Source organism: Triticum aestivum, chromosome 6B, assembly GCF_018294505.1.
Source record: "Triticum aestivum cultivar Chinese Spring chromosome 6B, IWGSC CS RefSeq v2.1, whole genome shotgun sequence".
Lineage (NCBI taxonomy): Eukaryota > Viridiplantae > Streptophyta > Magnoliopsida > Poales > Poaceae > Triticum > Triticum aestivum.
The window spans coordinates 104,840,416-104,860,471 of NC_057810.1; positions in this window are offsets into that span (position 1 = coordinate 104,840,416).

Below are 20,056 nucleotides of genomic sequence, written 5' to 3' on the forward strand. Positions count from 1 at the left end.
TGTAATTCATGGGTTTAGAAATAATTGTGTCAGCACTTTTTCTTTTTGTCCACATAAAAACTCCCCCTCAGTGGGTGGCTTAGCTGCGAATCCGTTTCGCCTAAGTTTGGAAAAATCCTGTCGAGTGGTGAGCCAGACTCTCACTCGGAGGCTTAGCTGCGAATCCGTTTCGCCTAAGTTATAAAAATCATACCGAGTGGTGAGCAATCCTCTCACTCGGAGGCTTAGCTGCAGCCTCGTGCTCACCTAAGTTATCAAAATCCTGTCGAGTGGTGAGCCAGACTCTCACTCGGAGGCTTAGCTGCGAATCCGTTTCGCCTAAGTTATAAAAATCCTACCGAGTGGTGAGCAATCCTCTCACTCGGAGGATTAGCTGCAGCCTCGTGCTCGCCTAAGTTATAAAAATCCTACCGAGTGGTAAGCCAGCCTTCCACTCGGAGGCTTAGCTGCAGTCCAAGCACTCGCCTAAGTTTATCAAAATCCTACCGAGTGGTGAGCAATCCTTTCACTCGGGGGCTTAGCTGCAGTCCAAGCACTCGCCTAAGTTTATCAAAATCCTACCGAGTGGTGAGCAATCCTCTCGCTCGGAGGCTTAGCTGCAGTCCAAGCACTCGCCTAAGTTATAAAAATCCTACCGAGTGGTGAGCAATCCTCTCACTCGGAGGCTTAGCTGCAGCCTCGTGCTCGCCTAAGTTATCAAAATCCTGTCGAGTGGTGAGCCAGACTCTCACTCGGAGGCTTAGCTGCGAATCCGTTTCGCCTAAGTTATAAAAATCCTACCGAGTGGTGAGCAATCCTCTCACTCGGAGGCTTAGCTGCAGCCTCGTGCTCGCCTAAGTTATAAAAATCCTACCGAGTGGTAAGCCAGCCTTCCACTCGGAGGCTTAGCTGCAGTCCAAGCACTCGCCTAAGTTTATCAAAATCCTACCGAGTGGTGAGCAATCCTTTCACTCGGGGGCTTAGCTGCAGTCCAAGCACTCGCCTAAGTTTATCAAAATCCTACCGAGTGGTGAGCAATCCTCTCACTCGGAGGCTTAGCTGCAGTCCAAGCACTCGCCTAAGTTATAAAAATCCTACCGAGTGGTGAGCAATCCTCTCACTCGGAGGCTTAGCTGCAGCCTCGTGCTCGCCTAAGTTATCAAAATCCTGTCGAGTGGTGAGCCAGACTCTCACTCGGAGGCTTAGCTGCGAATCCGTTTCGCCTAAGTTATAAAAATCCTACCGAGTGGTGAGCAATCCTCTCACTCGGAGGCTTAGCTGCAGCCTCGTGCTCGCCTAAGTTATAAAAATCCTACCGAGTGGTGAGCAATCCTTCCACTCGGAGGCTTAGCTGCGAATCCGTTTCGCCTAAGTTATAAAAACCCTACCGAGTGAAGAGCGATCCTCACGCTCGAAGGCTTAGCTGCAGTCCAAGCGCTCGCCTAAGCACAGGCACCTTGCTTTGAACCTGCAAAGGACATTTTGAGCCGAAGACAACCATATTCAAGCGCCAAATTCAAGTTCGAATCGATGTCTAAAGGGACCAAAAGTGCTCAGGCGTCAAGCCTGTTAAAGTTTGTCGGATACAATTCCACTCGGCATACCGAGGCAAATTTAAAAGAGTCGAGCCATAAGAAGTTTTTACCCCTCCTGTGGAGGGCTGGAAGGTGCGACGAATTCATCAAGGTCAATTCCGTCGGCGATCCGAGTGGCAGCTGCAAGGAAAGTCTCCATAAAGGACCTGAAGTCGTGCTTCTTGGTATTGGCCACCCGAAGAGCCGCCAGCTTCTCCTCTCGTGCATCTTTGCAGTGGACTCGGGCCAGACACAGAGCAACATCCGCACCACACCGAGCTGAGGACTTCTTCCATTCCTGCACTCGACCAGGGATCGTGTTCAAGCGGGCCATTAATGACTCAAGGTCATTCTGAAGTGTCTCCTCAGGCCAGAGCGTCGAGTCGATGCGAGATGTGGCGGCCTTCAGCCTTGCGAGATAATCCACGACGGATGCAACGCGAGATTCCAGTCGGAAAATATCCATGGCAACCTCGTCATTTACCGGAGAATTGACAGGGTCAAGGTTTGGCTCCAGTCGGCTGGTTTCTTCTTCAAAGTTTTGACAAAATTCTGCAAGAGTGATCACTAAGTCAAGGGGATAGTCGAATGGAAGAAGCCACAGTCAGAAATATTTGCCAAACATGGAGGTTTACCTTCGAGCATAAGAAACAGCTTCTTGGCAAAGCCACTCAGGAAGGCCTCCAGCGCAGTCTTCTTCTCAGTCAATTTGCTGACTTGATCGGTCAAGGCAGCTTTGTCAGTTCTCAGTCGACTGACTTGTTTGTTGGCAATCCCAAGAGCAGTCTTCAGGTTGGTATTGTCTTGTTCAAGCTTGGTGACTGAAGCTAACTTCTCGTCAGCAAGCTTGATCTTCTCAGCTAGCTCAAGGTCTTTCTTCTGCTGGGCCTCCTTTACCTTACCTGCAAGACACATCAAGATCAGGTGTTGAAACAAGCAAGAGGAAAAGCAGTCGTCAAGGTCTCACCAAACATACCTTCAGTCTCCTCCTTCGCCTTTGTCAGCTTCTCCTGAACCAGCTTCAAGCTCAGCTCGACTTGAGTATGTTTCTGTTCTAGCTCTGAGTAGCGAGCCACAAGATCACAGGAGTTCTGCGAAGAACCAATCGACCAAACGTCAAAAATAATTCACTTCCGAGTGAAAAAGGGAAAAACACACGTTTCTAAGACTACAGCCGAATACAAGTATTCGACCGTAGTCTCGGGGACTACACCCAGTGGGTGCACTCAGCGTGCCCCCACTAATCCTGTCAAAGACAAAGTCGACCAGTCGACCTCAAAAAAAAAAAAAGTGTGCGAGACGCATTATCTAAGACTGTGATCAACTGCAAGCAGTCGACCACAGTCTCGGGGACTACACCCAGTGGGTGCACTCAGCGTGCCCCCACCGGTTTGCGAAATCCAGTCGACCAGTCGACTGATAGAAAGATTGACATTATAAAGCCTAAGGCCGACTGCCAGCAGTCGACCCTAGCCTTGGGGACTACACCCAGCGGGTGCACTCAGCGTGCCCCCGCTAACACGGAGTTTATTCAACACTCCCAGTGGGTGACCAATATAAATCCCGGAAAAGAAAAGTTTTTGGGAGCGTATCCAACAGAACAAACAGCAGTCGACTGACCTGGACATTGCTTTGGAGGGCAGAGCTGGCGTCATAGGCTGCTTGACTCGCATCCCGGATGGTCTTCAGCTGCTCCATCATGAGTCCCGCCTGGCGTATCGCCTCCTTCGCCGCACCAGCTTGGTCCTCTGGGACGTGGTGAGTCGTGAAGAGGGAAGGCTGCTGAGCACTCGTCAGTGGGGTCGCGAAGGTCACCGTGTGTCGAGTGGTGTTCTCTCCCTCCACAGTCAGAATCTCAGGCGCTGACGCATCCTGAGACACCTTGCCGGCAGGCGCTTTCCGACTCCTCCTGTGCTTCAGCGGCTCCTCATCCTCATCATCATCAGGCAGATCGATAACAGTGTTGGGTGGAGCTGCAGAGAAGTGTCAGGATCAGAGATCGCGAGTCAGTCGACTAAGTATGGTATTAAGAACACGGCACCTGGATTCGAAGTTGCGGCATCCTCCATCTCGTGGTCATCGGCCCGGGTCGAGGTCTCAGAAGTAGCAGCACTGCAGCTCCAAAGGATCAGTCGACTAACATCAGTGTCGACCAGAGATAAAGTTCGCATAAGAATAAGAAAATATGAACAACACTATTACCCTGAAATGGTGGGGATGGACACCTTCATCTTCGGCAGAAGCTTGGCCGGCTTCGATGAGGCCGCCCTGGGCTGCTTCGGCGCCTTTTCAGTCGGCGCCGGAGAGGTGGTCCGAGGGCGCTTGGTCGACTGGGCAGCGGTCGCTACCCCCTTACCACGTTCGGTCGAGGGGTCGTGGACAAGTTTCGACCGCCTTTCAGAGCACGGTGGAACGACCTCCTCCTCCTCTTCTTCCTCGTCCTCGAGGTCATCTTCATCACCTTCATCATCATCATCGTCGTCGTCATCCCCTGCAGCATCCGAGTCCCATTCCTCCTCTCCCTGGCTCTCGCCCCCGCTCGCCTCACCTCCGCTCGCCTCGCCCCCGCTCGCCTCGCCTTCTTCAGTCGAAGTTTGTGCCCCATTGGGCATCGAGTACAGCTCGGTGAAGGCCTAGCAGTCGCCCAAACAACGATCAGTCGACCAGTCGACAGGATCGGCAGGAATGAATACAACAAAGACACGACGGAAAGCAGAGCAAGTGTACCTTGTTTGGGATGCTGTCGTGGTCGAGTGGAGGAATCCTTCTGGCTCCGCGCGGGTTGTCCCTGTTCCCGGTAACGGCTACCATCCACCTTTCCAGAGTGACATCGTCGACTTCTTCTGGATGGACTCTGGTCTCGTCCGCGGGCCCACAGTACAACCACATGCAGTGGCTCCGGAACTGGAGAGGTTGGATGCGGCGCTTGAGGAAAACCTCCAAGAGGTCCATGCCTGTCACTCCGTCCCGAACCAGCTGCACCACTCGCTCCATCAACATCTTCACGTCGGCTTTCTCCTCCGGAATCAGCTTCAGAGGGGAGGGCTTGTTCACTCGGTCCATGGTAAATTGAGGGAGTCCACTCGACTGCCCTGGCGTCGACTGGACCTGGCAGTAGAACCAAGTCGACTGCCAGCCCCTGACGGACTCGGGAAAAGACATGGGCGGGAATGTGCTATTGTTCCTCACCTGAATCCCCAGGCCCCCACACATTTGGATGACTCGGGTCTTCTCGTCACCTGGGCTCGCCTTCTTCACGGTCTGAGAGCGACACGTGAAGATACGTTTGAACAAACCCCAGTGCGGTCGACAGCCCAAGAAACCCTCGCACATGGACACGAACGCAGCAAGGTAGGCAATGGAGTTTGGGGTAAAGTGGTGGAGCTGCGCTCCAAAGAAATTCAGGAAACCCCGGAAGAAAATGCTCGGTGGCAAGGAAAACCCCCGATCGACATGAGTGGCCAGGAGCACACACTCACCCTCTTCTGGCTGTGGCTGCCACTCCTTCCCCGGCAACCTCGCAGCTCCGTGAGGGATCAAGCCCTCGTCGGCCATGTCGAGGAGGTCCTTCTCCGTGATGGTCGACTGGATCCAGTCGCCTTGGACCCAGCCTTTCGGCAGGCGGGATCTGGACGAAGATCCTCGGTGGCTTGTGGATCTCCCCTTCGCCTTCTCCGATGCCGATGCCTTCTTGGCACGCTCCAGCGCCGCCGTCTTCTCCTTGGCCATGGTCGCCGGTGGGATGCACGAAGGAGAGCGGTGCGGAGGCGAGAGCAGGCACGCTGAGCAGGGAGGAAGGGAGCAGAGGGAGAGAGGGAGAATGCGGAGGCGCAGCACAGAAATCCTCGCCGGGCACATTTATAAGGTCCCTTCCGAGTGGCTGACGTGTGGGCCCGGTCGATCTAATCATATCTGTGAGCAGTTATGGAGACTGGATACGTGGCGAAAAAGGCGGCGCGGAGATCGAGGCGTCTACGCCCCGTCCCATCCGAACGCCGCGGTCCGCCCCGCTTCGCGCGCGCCCCCGAATTTCGCACCCCGCAGAATCCGCGAACAACAAATCTGCCTGTCAGACGCGGCGATTCCGGCGATCCGTCGCTCGGAGATCGACGAAGTTCGAAAGATCACTCGACGCAAAAATAGAATGGATCGAGTCGACCGAAGACGAATTGCTCCTTGTCAACGAAGAGATTCTTTGATCCAGAACAGCGCACAACTAGAGCGCAAAGGTTAATCGGAAACGACGTCAACTCCTTCTTCACTCGAAGCCTCAATCCATTCGGGGGCTAATGATGGGGTTATGTACCTAGGGTAGGGTCACGGACCTGTCCCAAGTAACTTACCCTAGGACATCCCTAGAAGAGGTCGCCTTCCAGTCGACCAACGAGGATCCAGTCGACCAACGAGGACACACTCGACTGGCCTGAAGGACTCGACCACGAAGACGCACTCGACCACCAGGAGGTCAAGAGGCACTCTGCACCGCAACGGCCTGTAATTAAGTAGACTTTATGATAGTAAAGGCACTTTATGTGGGGCGTTACCAGTAACGCCCCAGACTTAACTCACCTTAAACCTTCTCCTACGTGGGCTGGCTGGGGTCCTGGCGCACTCTATATAAGCCACCCCCCTCCACAGGCAGAGGGGTTCGGCACCTTGTAATCCATACATTCATAATCCACTCGACCGCCTCCGGGCTCCGAGACGTAGGGCTGTTACTTCTTCCGAGAAGGGCCTGAACTCGTACATCCTTTGTGCTTACAACCTCTCCATAGCTAGGACCTTGCCTCTCAATACCTACCCCCCACTCTACTGTCAGGCTTAGAACCACGACACTATGTTTGCAAATTCTTCAAAAAACCATTTTACCGAGAAGCTTATGAACCAATGATATATCCTGTTCCTGGTGAACATGATTGGACAAAGACAACATGACCAGACATAGATCCACCTAAATTTCATGTGAAGAAGGGAAGAAAGAAAGAAAAGAGGATAAAGGGCAGATTTGTAACGCCCACGATGCGGCTATATCTCCCACGTGTCGAAGCACGACTTAGAGGCATAACCGCATTGGGTTTTGTCGCAAGAAGGGTCCTCTTCACACAATCCCATGTAATGAACAAGACTGGGATAAAGAGTTGGCTTACAATCGCCACTTCACACAAGTGCTTAAATAAATCATACATCATTCAGAGTACACACATAGTCCGACTACGTCTGTTTGTCTTCTTCATGGACTCGTTCTTCTTCCTTGCAGGATTTCAGGCAAGACGACCTTTACCCTCGATATCACTTCTATCTTTGCTTCGTTCTATCGCTATGATGCGCTACCTATCACTTGCTCTTCAAGCCTCCTAAATTGCCATGTCAGCCTCTAACCTTTTTGACCCTACCTAGCAAACCATTGCTTGGCTATGTTACCGCTTTGCTCAGCCCCTCTTATAGCATTGTTAGTTGCAGGTGAAGTTGAAGATTGCTCCATGATGGACAGGATTATGTTGGGATATCACAATATCTCGTATTTAATTAATGCATCTATATACTTGGTAAAGGGTGGAAGGCTCGACCTTATGCCTGGTGTTTTGTTCCACTCTTGCCGCCCTAGTTTCCGTCATACCGGTGTTATGTTCCTTGATTTTGCGTTCCTTACGCGGTTGGGTGATTTATGGGACCCCCTTGACAGTTCGCTCTAAATAAAACTCCTCCAGCAAGGCCCAACCTTGGTTTTAACATTTGCCACCTAAGCCTTTTTCCCTTAGGTTCTGCAGACTCAAGGGTCATCTTATTTTACCCCTCCGGGCCAGTGCTCCTCCGAGTGTTGGTCCAAACTAGAGCACCTGCGGGACCGTCCCTTGGCAACTTGGGTTATGTTGGTACCTGTACGCTTAGCTTATCCGGTGTGCCCTGAGAACGAGATATGTGCAGCTTCTATCGGGATTTGTCGGCACAGTCGGGTGGTCTTGCTGGTCTTGTTTTACCATTGCCGAAATGTCTTGTAAACTGGGATTCCGAGACTGATCGGGTCTTCCTTGGAGAAGGAATATCCTTCGTTGACCGTGAGAGCTTGTGATGGGCTAAGTTGGGACACCCCTGCAGGGTATAAACTTTCGAGAGCCGTGCCCGCGGTTATGTGGCAGATGGGAATTTGTTAATATCCGGTTGTAGAGAACTTGACACTTGACTTAATTAAAATGCATCAACCACGTGTGTAGCCGTGATGGTCTCTTTTCGGTGGAGTCCGGGAAGTGAACACGGTCTTTGTGTTATGATTCTGCGTAAGTAGTTTCAGGATCACTTCTTGATCACTTCTAGCTTCTCGACCGTTCCGTTGCTTCTCTTCTCGCTCTTATTTGCGTATGTTAGCCGCCATTTTGCTTAGTGCTTGCTGCAACTCCACTTCATTACCACTTCCTACCCATAAGCTTAAATAGTCTTGATCTCGCGGGTTTTGAGATTGCTGAGTCCTCGTGACTCATCAGATACTATCACAACAGTTGCAGGTGCCGATGATACCAGTGTAGGTGATGCAACCGAGTTCAGATGGGAGTCAACGAAGATCTTGGTCGTTGATATGTTTTGTTTCATGTTGATCAGTAGTGGAGTCCAGTTGGGACAATCGGGGATCTAGCAGTTGGGTTATCTTCTTTTCTTTTGGCTTCGTCCGTAGTCGGACTATGTGTGTACTCTGAATGATGTATGAATTATATGTTCATTGTGTGAAGTGGCGATCATAAGCCAACTCTTTATCCCATTCTTGTTCATTACATGGGATTGTGTGAAGATAACCCTTCTTGCGACAAAACCACCATGCGGTTATGCCTCTAAGTCGTGCTTCGACACGTGGGAGATATAGCCGCATCGTGGGTGTTACAAGATTTGAGGTTCCAAAGCCAAAGGAGAGTTCAAGAATGGCCACTATAACATGCAGCAATTGTGGGCTGCAAGGCCATAGATACACCAGCTGCAGCAAACAATTGAAACCAGAGTTGGCTTTGAGAAAAAAATAAGCATGTGGTAAGCACCTTGTTAACTAGTACTATGTTTTGTATTTATTGTATGTTTCCTTCTCTTCATGTTTCCTTCATTTTTGCAAGGCATCTAGAAGATCAAGGAATGTTGATGAAGCACAGACTGCACCAGCAAGAGGAGAGGCTGCACCAGCAAGGGCACAGGCTGCACCAGTAAGAGGAGAGGCTGCACCAAGAGCACAGGCTGCACCAAGAGCTGGTGCAAGGCATGGTGCTGTAAGGCATTCAAGGCCTTTCTCTGCACCAAGAGCTGCTGCTGGGGCTTCCACTTCTGGTGCTTCCACTTCTGCTGGCCCTACAACTCATACTGGATGGATGTCCTTTTTTACTACAAGTGGAAATACCTGAGTGTCATGTGTCATGTTTCTAAACTATGGCAGTTATGCCCAAGAGATGAGGGGGAAAGTTATGTATGTTTCAAACCAATTATCATTTTGGGTTGACATGCTTTCTGGTGGAGTACTCTTTCTACTATGTATGAGTCATGTTTCTAAACTATGTCAGTGATGCCCCAAGAGATGAGCGGCAAGTTAAGTCTGTTTCAAAACAATTATTATTTTGGTTTGACATGCTATCTGTTAGAGTACTCTTTCTGTTATTAGTCATGAATCTAAACTATGTCAATTATGCCCCAAGAGATGAGGGGGTTATGTGTGTACTCTTTCTGTTATTTTGGTCTTTAGGGGTTGTCGACGTCGATGGAACCCAACATAGCCAAAGGTTTAGTCTTGAGGGGTTGTCAACGATGACGGAACCCAAAATAGCCAAAGTTTTAGTCTTTAGGGGTTGTCGACGTCGATGGAACCCAAAGCCAAAGTTTTAGTCTTTAGGGGTTGTCGACGTCGACGGAACCCAAAATAGCCAAAGTTTTAGTCTTTAGGGGTTGTCGACGTCGACGGAACCCAAAGCCAAAGTTTTATTCTTTAGGGGTTGTCGACGTCGACGAAACCCAACATGACCAAAGTTTTAGTCTTTAGGGGTTGTCGACGTCGATGAAACCCAACATAGCCAAAGTTTTAGTCTTTAGGGGTTGTCGACGTCGATGGAACCCAAAGCCAAAATTTTAGTCTTTAGGGGTTGTCGACGTCGACGAAACCCAACATAACCAAAGTCTTAGTCTTTAGGGGTTGTCGACGTCGATGGAACCCAACATAGCCAAAGTTTTAGTCTTTAGGGGTTGTCGACGTTGACGGAACCCAAAGCCAAAGTTTTAGTCTTTAGGGGTTGTTGACGTCGACGGAACCCAACATAACCAAAGTTTTAGTCTTTAGGGGTTGTCGACGTCGACGAAACCCAACATAACCAAAGTTTTAGTCTTTAGGGGTTGTCGACGTCAACGAAACCCAACATAGCCAAAGTTTTAGTCTTTAGGGGTTGTCGACGTCGACACAACCCAAAATCTATCTAACTACATCCATCTATGAAAGCCTATAAGATGATAAAACTTCATAACTTTACCATTCTATGAAGCATCTATGCAAGCAAGATAATTCCAACTAAAAGATCCATACATAACATAGCCATAATAGATTCTTACAGCAACATACTGGAGTTCAACATAGTTCATAACTTAAAGAAACATACTTAGTAGATTCTTACAGAACCATAATTCAAACTAATAGAGCCATACAGACATACAAAACAGATCCATTGATACTACTTCCCAAAAGGTCAGGTTAGCAGCCTCTTCATCTTGTTCATACATCCAAGATGGCCTTGATCCCCTTCATCTTCTGCTTGTTCTTCTCCTCTGCCTTCAACAGATTAGCAATCTGAAGCTTGAGCCGAGCCCTATCTTTAGTGAGCTTGTCATGGCCCTTTTTCAGACCACCCATGTGATCCTTCAACTGGAGATTCTCTTGGATGAGCTTATCATGTCCCTTTTTCATATCACCAATGTGATCCTTCAGCTGGAGATTCTCTTGGGTGAGCTTTTCCTGAGACTGGGTGAGTTCAGCATCCTGCTTCAACTTGATATTTTCTTGGGTTAGCTTCTCCAAAGACTTAGTTAGTTCAGCAACCTGGAACTGCAAGTTCCTCATGTTTGCACTAAGCACTTCCTTCTCTTTCAAATGGTTGAACTTCAGGTTTCTGATGACAGTGCCTTGGGCTTTTGTCAGGTTCATAAGGACTTCATACTTCCCTTGCAGCTTGAAGATCTCTGCCTCTTTCTTCTCCATCTCTGTCTTCATATCTGAGACAACTGAGTTGGTCACCTCAACATTCCTCTCCTCTGCACTCTTAGACTGCAAATATCTGAAATCCAGCACCCTATCCTCTTGGGCATTCAAAAGTTGATGAACATCTTCAAGTAATTTGTCATAGTTGGCCTCCAGTTTATTTTTTTCTTCTGTCAAATGGTGAATAGTGAGTGAGCTATCCAGGTTATCCTTCCTCCTATCACTCTTGCTATCTTGATACATTTCCCATAGCTTCAATAGTGCATTTTGCATTGTAGGAGGCCACTCTGGGTCAACCCATTGAACAGAACCATAGTTCTGACCTTCCTGCAATATATCCAGCACCTATGTTTGTTAAAGAATAGAGTAATATGATCTTAAATAAAGAACTAAAGAACAATAGAGCTAACTAACTGTATTTCAATAGTATACTACAATAATCAATGACCTAGAGAACAACACAACATGTGCACTGCAACCCAATCAAATATCCACTTTATTTAATCATTACAAAAAGTAGAACAACTATAAAGCACTCATAAAGCACTAAACTATCATGATCAAAGCTTAAACAATGCTATGCACTGGAAACTAAGCTCCTGGCCACATATAAAATTAACAGATGCCTACTCCAATGATCAGCATCAGTGATAAGTACTACTTATTGGATAAATAATGGCAATCACAAGAACAAAATCTTACTTGGGGGCCTACTACTAACTGTGGGGCTACTACTAACTCATTTTAATACAAAGACATAGAAAGTGCAGAATCTTACTTTAAGAGGACAGGCTAAGAACCTCCTTCCCGCCTCAAATCACTCAAAGGCTACACGCCTCTCACATGGCAGCCCATGCTGCTCACAGGGAACAATGGTTCCGGTCTCAATGCCCATGTAGTCTTGGTCTTCAATGCTGGCAGGGATCTGCGGGAGCAAAATGAACCAACCCCCCCCCCCCCCCCCCCCCCCAAATTAAAGTCAAATCCCCAAAGCAGGAACCCTAACCCTAACCCTAGCTACACCACTCACCCGGTACAACATGCTATCGTCGTCGGAGGAGTTCATGTAGTATAGGATGGAGTAGTCGTCGCTGCTGTCATCCTCGTGAACCATGGCGCGGTGGCGGCGGGGGAATGCGTGGCGGTCGGCGGCGAATCGGCGGGCGAGAGCTCGAGCGGGGCGAGGGCTAGGGTTCGTGGGGAGTGAGTGAGTTGGGTTCGAGGGAGTTGGGTTTGACCAGGTAGACCAACCGAGCCAGTTCGGCTGCTTGTGAACTAACTGGTGGGGCCGGGTTGTCAGATACAGCGCCAATACAGAGTTATAGGCGGCTTAGCTCGTATTGCAACGACCAGCCTCAAACATGGTACTGACTTGTAAAAAATCTGAATAGTGGTACTGATCCGTTATAACTGCCCCAAGTGTGGTACTTCCCTGCAATTAACTCTTGGTGCTTCGCCTGCGTGGTGGCCAGTAAGTGCATGGTCATGGTGTTGCTTCTGTCTCAGGGTTCACAGGTCTTGTTGTCGGTGTCCTACAATGGATTGTGCTTGTTTGGTCGTGTCGTTGTTTTCATCACTCAACTGTTCGTGTTTATCGAAAACTTGCCGTGGCTCTGGATGGTGAACTATGATTAATAAGTGAGCTCTTAATATCGTGCGTAATTTGTGTCAGTTCTTCATATCTATGCTGCTGCTGTTTGTCCTGCGCCTGTATATAATTGAAAATGGAGTGACAGAAGTGTATAATTTGCAATTTTTGTTGCCTTATCATCACATGCGGGGTTTTGTTTAAAATTAGAAGAGATGACCTTTGGGCGCTGTTGTTTAAAAAGTTTGTCACACTTTTAAAAAGTTGTCACATGGCGGGAGGTGAATAGAGCTCGGCCGGAATAAGTTTTCCCCCCTAGTACCCTAGGGTCCCCAATATCCCCTGGAGGCGATCGCGATCTACCACCCGAGGGTCTGGCAAAACTCACCATCGATCTCCTGGGGGTGATCGGTGCGTGATTCCTTTTTTGTTGTGGACTACGAGTCTGCATGGCGGAAACAACCCAGAATAGGCGGGCGGCGCATCTGGGAGTGGCGGTAGAAGAGGTGTTCATGAATTGGAGGCAACTTCGGAGGATAGGTTTGTAGGGCTGAATCTCCATGGTGAGGAGGCTAAGCTTGATCTCTCGGGTGAGATTGAAGGGCTGATTGAGGAAAAAAGATGGATTGCAATTTTCAGGGTTCACACGCAGAAGCCGTTCAGTCATGTCGCCTTGTTTAAGGCTATGGCGTGGACGCCAGCGCAAGGTGTGATCTTGAAAACAATGAACCCGAATCTGTTTCTAGCCCAGTTTATGTGCCTTGGTGATTGGAATCGTGTGATGAACGGTGGTCCGTGGCTGTTCAGGAAAGCTGCAGTTCCTTTAGAGGAGTATTATGGAATAACAAATGTCCAGGAGTACAAATTAGACCGCATCTCTGTTTGGGCACGGATCACTGGCATACCGGATGGTCTGATGAAGAAAAAGGAAATAGCTCAAAAGATAGCAAGAAAGGTGGGGATCCCCCCAATAAGGGCTAGTTTGGTTACCAGCGATCCCAGGGGGATCCCCGTCGAAATCCAGGGCTCATGGCCCACTAGGCAAACCAGCCCGTGGAAAATCAGTGCGTCGTTTGGTCGATCGTAGCTGGGGGACTTTCTGGCCCAATCCCCCGTGTTTCCCTCGGGAGAACGATCCACGACCCGGGAGGTCGGGTAGAAAATCTACGCTTCTTCTTCTCTCACGCGATCGACTTGGAGCCTAGTGACCTGGAGCCTTTCCCCCCATCCTCCAGCCACCAAATGATATACTACAGACTAGGGAAATATCCACTATGGTGGAAGTGGATCTCGGCAGCCCCATAAAATCCCCCGACTGGGGTTTGCTACCCTGGTTTTTGTTACCTTGCTACCAAACTAGCCCTAAAGGTGATTGTCAATGAAGGCCGCATCAACCCTGCCAAGTACTTGCGAGCTCGAGTCACTCTAATGTTGGATACCCCGTTGGTGCGGTTTGTTCCTTTAACGTTGAAGGAGAGCAAGAGGTACCGTGTTGAATATGAGAAATTACCAGACTTCTGCGATTTTTGTGGCTTAATGGGCCATGTCACAACTGAATGTGGCGACGGAATCCATAAACCAGAGGACTGTGAATGGGGAGAATGGCTATATATTTGTAAATTTTGACACACCGCCGGATGGTACAGGTGGGGGTAGGGGGATGCCCTGGGGCAGTAACATGTTTGGCTGTGGAGGAGGTTTTGGCAGAGGTCGAGGCAACCCTGGTGAACCAAACGATGAAGAATCAAAGGAAATGGACCTGGACGGTGGAGGGAATGTGAACTCAGGAGCATTATACCTTTGGTAAGCGGCTTATTAGCCAACAGGGTACTTTAATCAATCATAGCAACATTCCAGCCTCTAGTGCGCAGGGTATATCACCTCCGCCTGGTTTTGTAAATGATAAGGTGACTCAGTTGGAGATCATTTCTAGTGAGAAGGTTGACAAGGATCTACTAAGTACCCCACAGAAAGTTCATGTCCAAAAGCGATTGGGAGCTTCAAATGATGGTGATAGTGCAAGAAATAGTAATCGGCGACTCCTCTCGAGGGAGATCGCCGGGAGAATTGAAAATCATGTGTTGGAACTGCCGCGGTATGGCCAGTGCCGCGGCAGAGAGGGCGCTTCTGCATGTCCAGAAGCAGTGAGGGCCGGATGTGATCTTTCTGTCCGAGACGCATCTGAACACAGCTAGGGCAGAGAAACTAAGGAATAAAGTGATAATGGACCATGTGGAGGTTGTGGAGAGTATGGGTGCCAGTGGAGGTTTGCTTCTCCTTTGGCGTCGGCCGGTAATGCTACACGTTCGGGATAAAACCAAAAAAAATTCATTGATGTATTAGTGGGATCAGCGGGCGAGGAAGAATGGAGGTTCACCGGGTTCTATGGTGAACCGCGATGGGAGGACAAACATATTTCGTGGGGCTACCTACGAAATCTATACCAACAAACTCGTCTCCCGTGGGTGGTCATTGGTGATTTTAAATTCCCATGAAAAGGAGGGCGGAGCTCCACGACCAATGCGCATGATGCAGAATTTTGGAGATGCTTTGGTGGACTGCGAACTCGAGAACATGGGGTGCATAGGAGAACTATATACATGGTGAATAAGAAGGATCAGAGAGCGCTTAGATAGGGCAGTCTGTAATGGTCAGTTTCATGGTCTCTTTCCCATGGCCAAGATCTCAAATGTCGCACATACTAAGTCAGGCCACCGTCCTCTTTTGATAGATACAGAGGGTGACACCGTGGGTGATCACTTTCATGCAAAACTGAAGCAATTTGGAGCCCTCTGGCTCTAGGAGGAAGATGTAGTTCAGCTAGTTACGGAAGCGTGGGAGAGGACAAACCCAGGTGGGTCCTTAGCGGACAGAACTGCTGTTGTACATGCCTGTGTGGGATAGAGAGATTCTGAAGGCACCTCAAAGGCTCTGTTTGGATCCCAGGGCTAGAGCTACTTTAAGCTACTTGGGGCTGAACTAACTCTTAAAGTATCCAAACACATGGGCTAGTTTGAGTTAGATTGGAACTAACCCATCAAAAAAACTATCCCTGTAGAGAGGTGCTAATTGGAGCTAGTTGTGGTGGGGCCCTAAAAAAATTCTTTTTCTGTCGCGTGCAGCCGCACCGTATCCTATCCATTCGTCCCCGCTGCCTCTCGTTCTCCTCCCCCCGCTGCCTCTCGTTCTCCTCGTCCCGCTGGCCCCTGTCGCCCTGCATCGCCGGCCGCGTCCGCTCGCCCACACCGGCCACGTCTGCCCGCCCCCGCCGCCCCCGTCTGCCCGCCCCCGTCCGCTCGCCCACACCGGCCGTGTGTGCCCGCCCCCGTCCGCCTCCATCCCGCCGCATCAGTCTGCCCGCCCCCGCCCGCCCCGTCCGCCTCCATCCCGTTCCCATTCATCTGCCCCATCTCTGACGCAACCTTCGCCGGCCATGGCACTGGTCACCCACACAAGAGCCGGCCACAGCGAATCCTGATTAAAAGAGTCAAATGATTGAAAAAAGTGCATTTATTTTCAAGCTTACCCTCTCATCCAAACACCACTAAAGGCTAGAGTTAGTTTAAGGTTAGTCTAGAGTTAGAAAATAACTCTAACCTCTAACCAGGTTAGAGTATCCAAACAGGGCCAAAAACGCCTGAAAGAATTGAAGGATGAGCTGGAAAGCCTGCGGTTGGGCCCTCTCTCTGATGAGGCGGCAAACCGGCAGTGTACTATGCTACTTGAAATAGAGGAAAATATTGAGAAAGAAGAAATATACTGGGTGCAACGGAGTCGAGCTAACTGGCTAAAGTTTGGTGATCGCAACACAAATTTCTTTAATAATTTTGCTACGACCAGGAAGAAGAGGAATTACATTCGACAGCTAATGGATGACAGTGGTGCATGGCTGGATGACAATGAGTCAATGCGTAGCCTAATAGCAGATTACTTCCAGCATCTTTTTTCTTCTGAAGTTTTTGTACCAGATCCGAATGTTTTGAATAAAGTAAAATGTGTGGTACAAACTATATGAACGACTCCCTGTTAGCACCATACATAGAAGAAGCAAAAAGATCTCTATTTAGCATAGGGGATTTAAAGGCCCTGGGGCCTGATGGGTTGCATGCCATATTTTATAAGAAGTTTTGACCAATTCTTGGTGAGGATCTGGTTAAGGAAGTTCTGCATGCAGTTAACACTAGGGTGATCCCAGAAGGATGGAACATCACTACTATCGTTCTTATTCCCAAAGTGGACAACCCAGAGAAGATCACACAATTCAGGCCCATCGGTTTATGTAACGTAGTCTACAAGGTAATTTCTAAAAATGTTGGCAGCAAGATTGAAACTCTTACTCCCGGACATTATTAGTGAAACACAAAGTGCCTTTGTGCCTGGCCGCAACAGCGGAGCTACGTGGGGGCGAACTTGGGCCATCGCCCCCCCCCCCCCCCCAGCAAAAACGAATTTTTTTACTACCCCTATATGTATTACACACAGCCCACGACCAGAAGGCCCATTTATCAACTGCTGTCTTCGTTGCGTGGAGACAAACAATCTAGCCAGCCACCAAATCGATTTCCCCTTTGACCTACCACCTGCGACCGCGGACGCATGACGACCTGAGCGTGGGGGTGGGGCACCGGCGTCCGGCAGGCGGCCGCTGTGGCTTGCCGGCGTGGCCGCGTGGGGGTGACCGCTGGCCGCTGGCGGGTGGCCGGCTAGCCGCTCCAATCCGGCCTCTGCTGCGGAGAACATCAGGTAACATCGGCGCCCTGTAGTGCCTCGGTGAGCCGGTGAGCATCTGCCCTCGCTAGATCTTGCTTTTTCTCCTTTACGTTGCCTAGTCTTCTAGTCAATTTCTCCAATCTGGGCGTCCTAGCAAGCTAGCTAGCTACTTTGTCAACACTGCTCTGTACTGGTTATTTGGACCCTGTCAACACTGCTTGCTGGATCTCTGTCTATCTTTCCCCTCTGGAAATTATAGGAAGTTCAATTATTTTGATTCTGAAGTTTATTTCACCTTAGTTGAGGAAAATTCTAATTAGGTCATATGGTCATGGATTTATTCAATTGCATTTTGTACTGAATAGAAAATGTCCTTTACAGTGAGATTGTGAGAGGGAGACGTGATGCTTAAGGGGAAAAAGATTGATGCATTTTTCAAAAGAAAGAGAGGTGATTCAGTTGATGAACCAACAGCAACCGAAGCAATGCCTATTCATCCAACGGACTGTGTTCAACCTCCTCTGTTGTTACTCGAATTTGAGCAACACGGACCACATCCTTCAATGCCTCAACAGCAAGGACATAGCCATCAAACTCAAACAAATGAAGTACAATTTCAAGGGATTGAATTCTTGCAGCGGGATCCAGCACTACGTCCACAAATTTGGCAATATCCACCTAATCAAAGAGATGATGTGCGGCGAGCATATTTGAAGCTTGGTATTATGCAGCCCCGTATGGTCCAGAAGGTCGCAAACGACGCTTTAAGTATGACTGGTTCAAGGATTTCCCATCATGGTTGGAGTACTCGGAGGACAGTCATCGTGCGTATTGCTTCTATTGTTTCTTGTTCGGCAAAAACAAAAACAAGAGAGGTGGTTCAGATGTCTTTACAGTGCGAGGATTTGTAAACTAGAAGAAGGTCTATGATGGAAAGAAATGTGCTTTCTTAAACCACATAGGTTCTGAACCTTGCTCTGAACATAATAATGCAACCAAAGCATGCCATGACTTCTTGAATCAGCAAGGCCATTTAGAAAATGTTGTAGCAATGGGCAACCAGAGGGATATAGAAAGAAGCCAGCTGAGGGTGAAAGTATCAATTGCAGCAGTTAAGTGGCTTACAACACAATCGTGTGCATTTAGAGGCCATGATGAAACTCCAGACTCAAAGAACAGAGGGAACTTTATTGAATTGTTAAAGCTCCTTGCAGAATTCAATCCCGAGATTGCCGAAGTTATTTTGGAGAATGCTCCATACAGTTTAAAGTACACATCACATGAAATCCAACAGGAGATTTTGGGTATTTATGCATTGAAAGTTAGGAAACATATCCGTGAAGAGATTGGGGATTCTAAGTTTTCTATTCTAGTGGACGAGACATGTGATGTAGCAAAAAGAGAGCAGATGGCATTGGTCCTCAGATTTCTTGATGAAGATCGTATATTGCAAGAGCGGTTCTTTGCCTTGATACATGTGACGAACACCAAAGCCGCAACACTTAAAGGGGTATTGAGTTCTGTGTTATCCAAACATGCTTTTGATGTTCAGAACCTTCGTGGGCAGGGATACGATGGGGCTAGTAATATGAGGGGGGAGTTCAATGGCTTGCAAGCTCTTTTTCTTAGAGAATGCCAGTGTGCATATTATGTCCACTGTTATGCTCATCGCTTGCAACTTGCGCTAGTGTCTGCATCAAAGGAAGTGGTCACTGTTTCTCAATTCTTTCAGAAACTTCTTTTTATTGTAAACACCGTTGACTCCTCTGCAAAGCGCCATATGAGCTTCGTGATGCCCAGTTGGAGGAACTAGCTCGGTTACTAGCTATTGATGACAATGAAACTGGTAAAGGGGCAAACCAGATCTGCACACTAAAACGACCTGGAGACACTAGATGGGGGTCTCACTTAGGTTCTATATCCAGCCTAAAGAAAATGTTTAATGCAGTACATTCAGTACTTCAAAATATAGCATCTGATGGGTCAGCTGGCTCAATTCGTGCAGATGGAGACACTGCTTTCAACTACTTATCTTCTTTTGAGTTCATATTTGTCTTATGTCTGATGGAAGAAACATTGGAGATAACTGAAGATCTTGGTCAAGCTTTGCAAAAGAAATCACAGGACATAGTAAATGCCATGCGTCTAGTGTTCACAACAAAGGTTCGTCTTGATGAAATGAGATCAGATGATGGTTGGGAGGCCTTCTTTGATAGGGTTGTTGAGTTTTGTGTAAATCATTCCATTGATATTCCAGATTTGGGAGAAACTTACATTCTGCGTGGTGGTCGTGCTCGTCGCCAACCAGATCATTTTACTAAGGAGCACTATTTCCGGGTGGAAGTATTTCGTGCAACACTTGATACTCAGCTACATGAATTAGAATTCAGGTTCAATGACAAGGTACTGGATCTATTGACCACTAGTGCTACCCTGATCCCTAAAAATAAATTCAGATCTTTCAAAGCTGATGATATTTGTGAGTTAGTCAAGAAATATTATCCAGCAGATTTCACCCAACAAGAAATCTATGGATTGGAGCAGCAACTAAAACACTTTGTTGTGGATGCCTCCAATGATAAAGAGTTGAAAAATGTGTCAACCTTAACAAATCTTTGTCGATATCTCTTTGAGACGGGGAGACATTCTATCTACAATTTGCTTGATTGATTGTTGCGATTGCTTCTAACTCTTCCGTTTCTACAGCAAGTGCCGAGCGAGCATTCTCAACTTTGAAGATCATTAAGACAAGGCTACGTAATACCATGGAAGATGATTATCTAGCCAATAGCTTTCTAGTAAAAATAGAGAGTGAAATCACGCAGAAGTACAGTTATGAAGATGTTCTTGTGCACTTTAAGGGTGCAAAGAAACGGAAAGCTAATCTGTAGTGCAGTGTTGCTGTAGTGAAACGAATGCTCCACGGTTAAATGGTATTTTGGTATAGTTCCTTTTGTTATGGAGTAGGTTATATATATATATATATATGTATATATA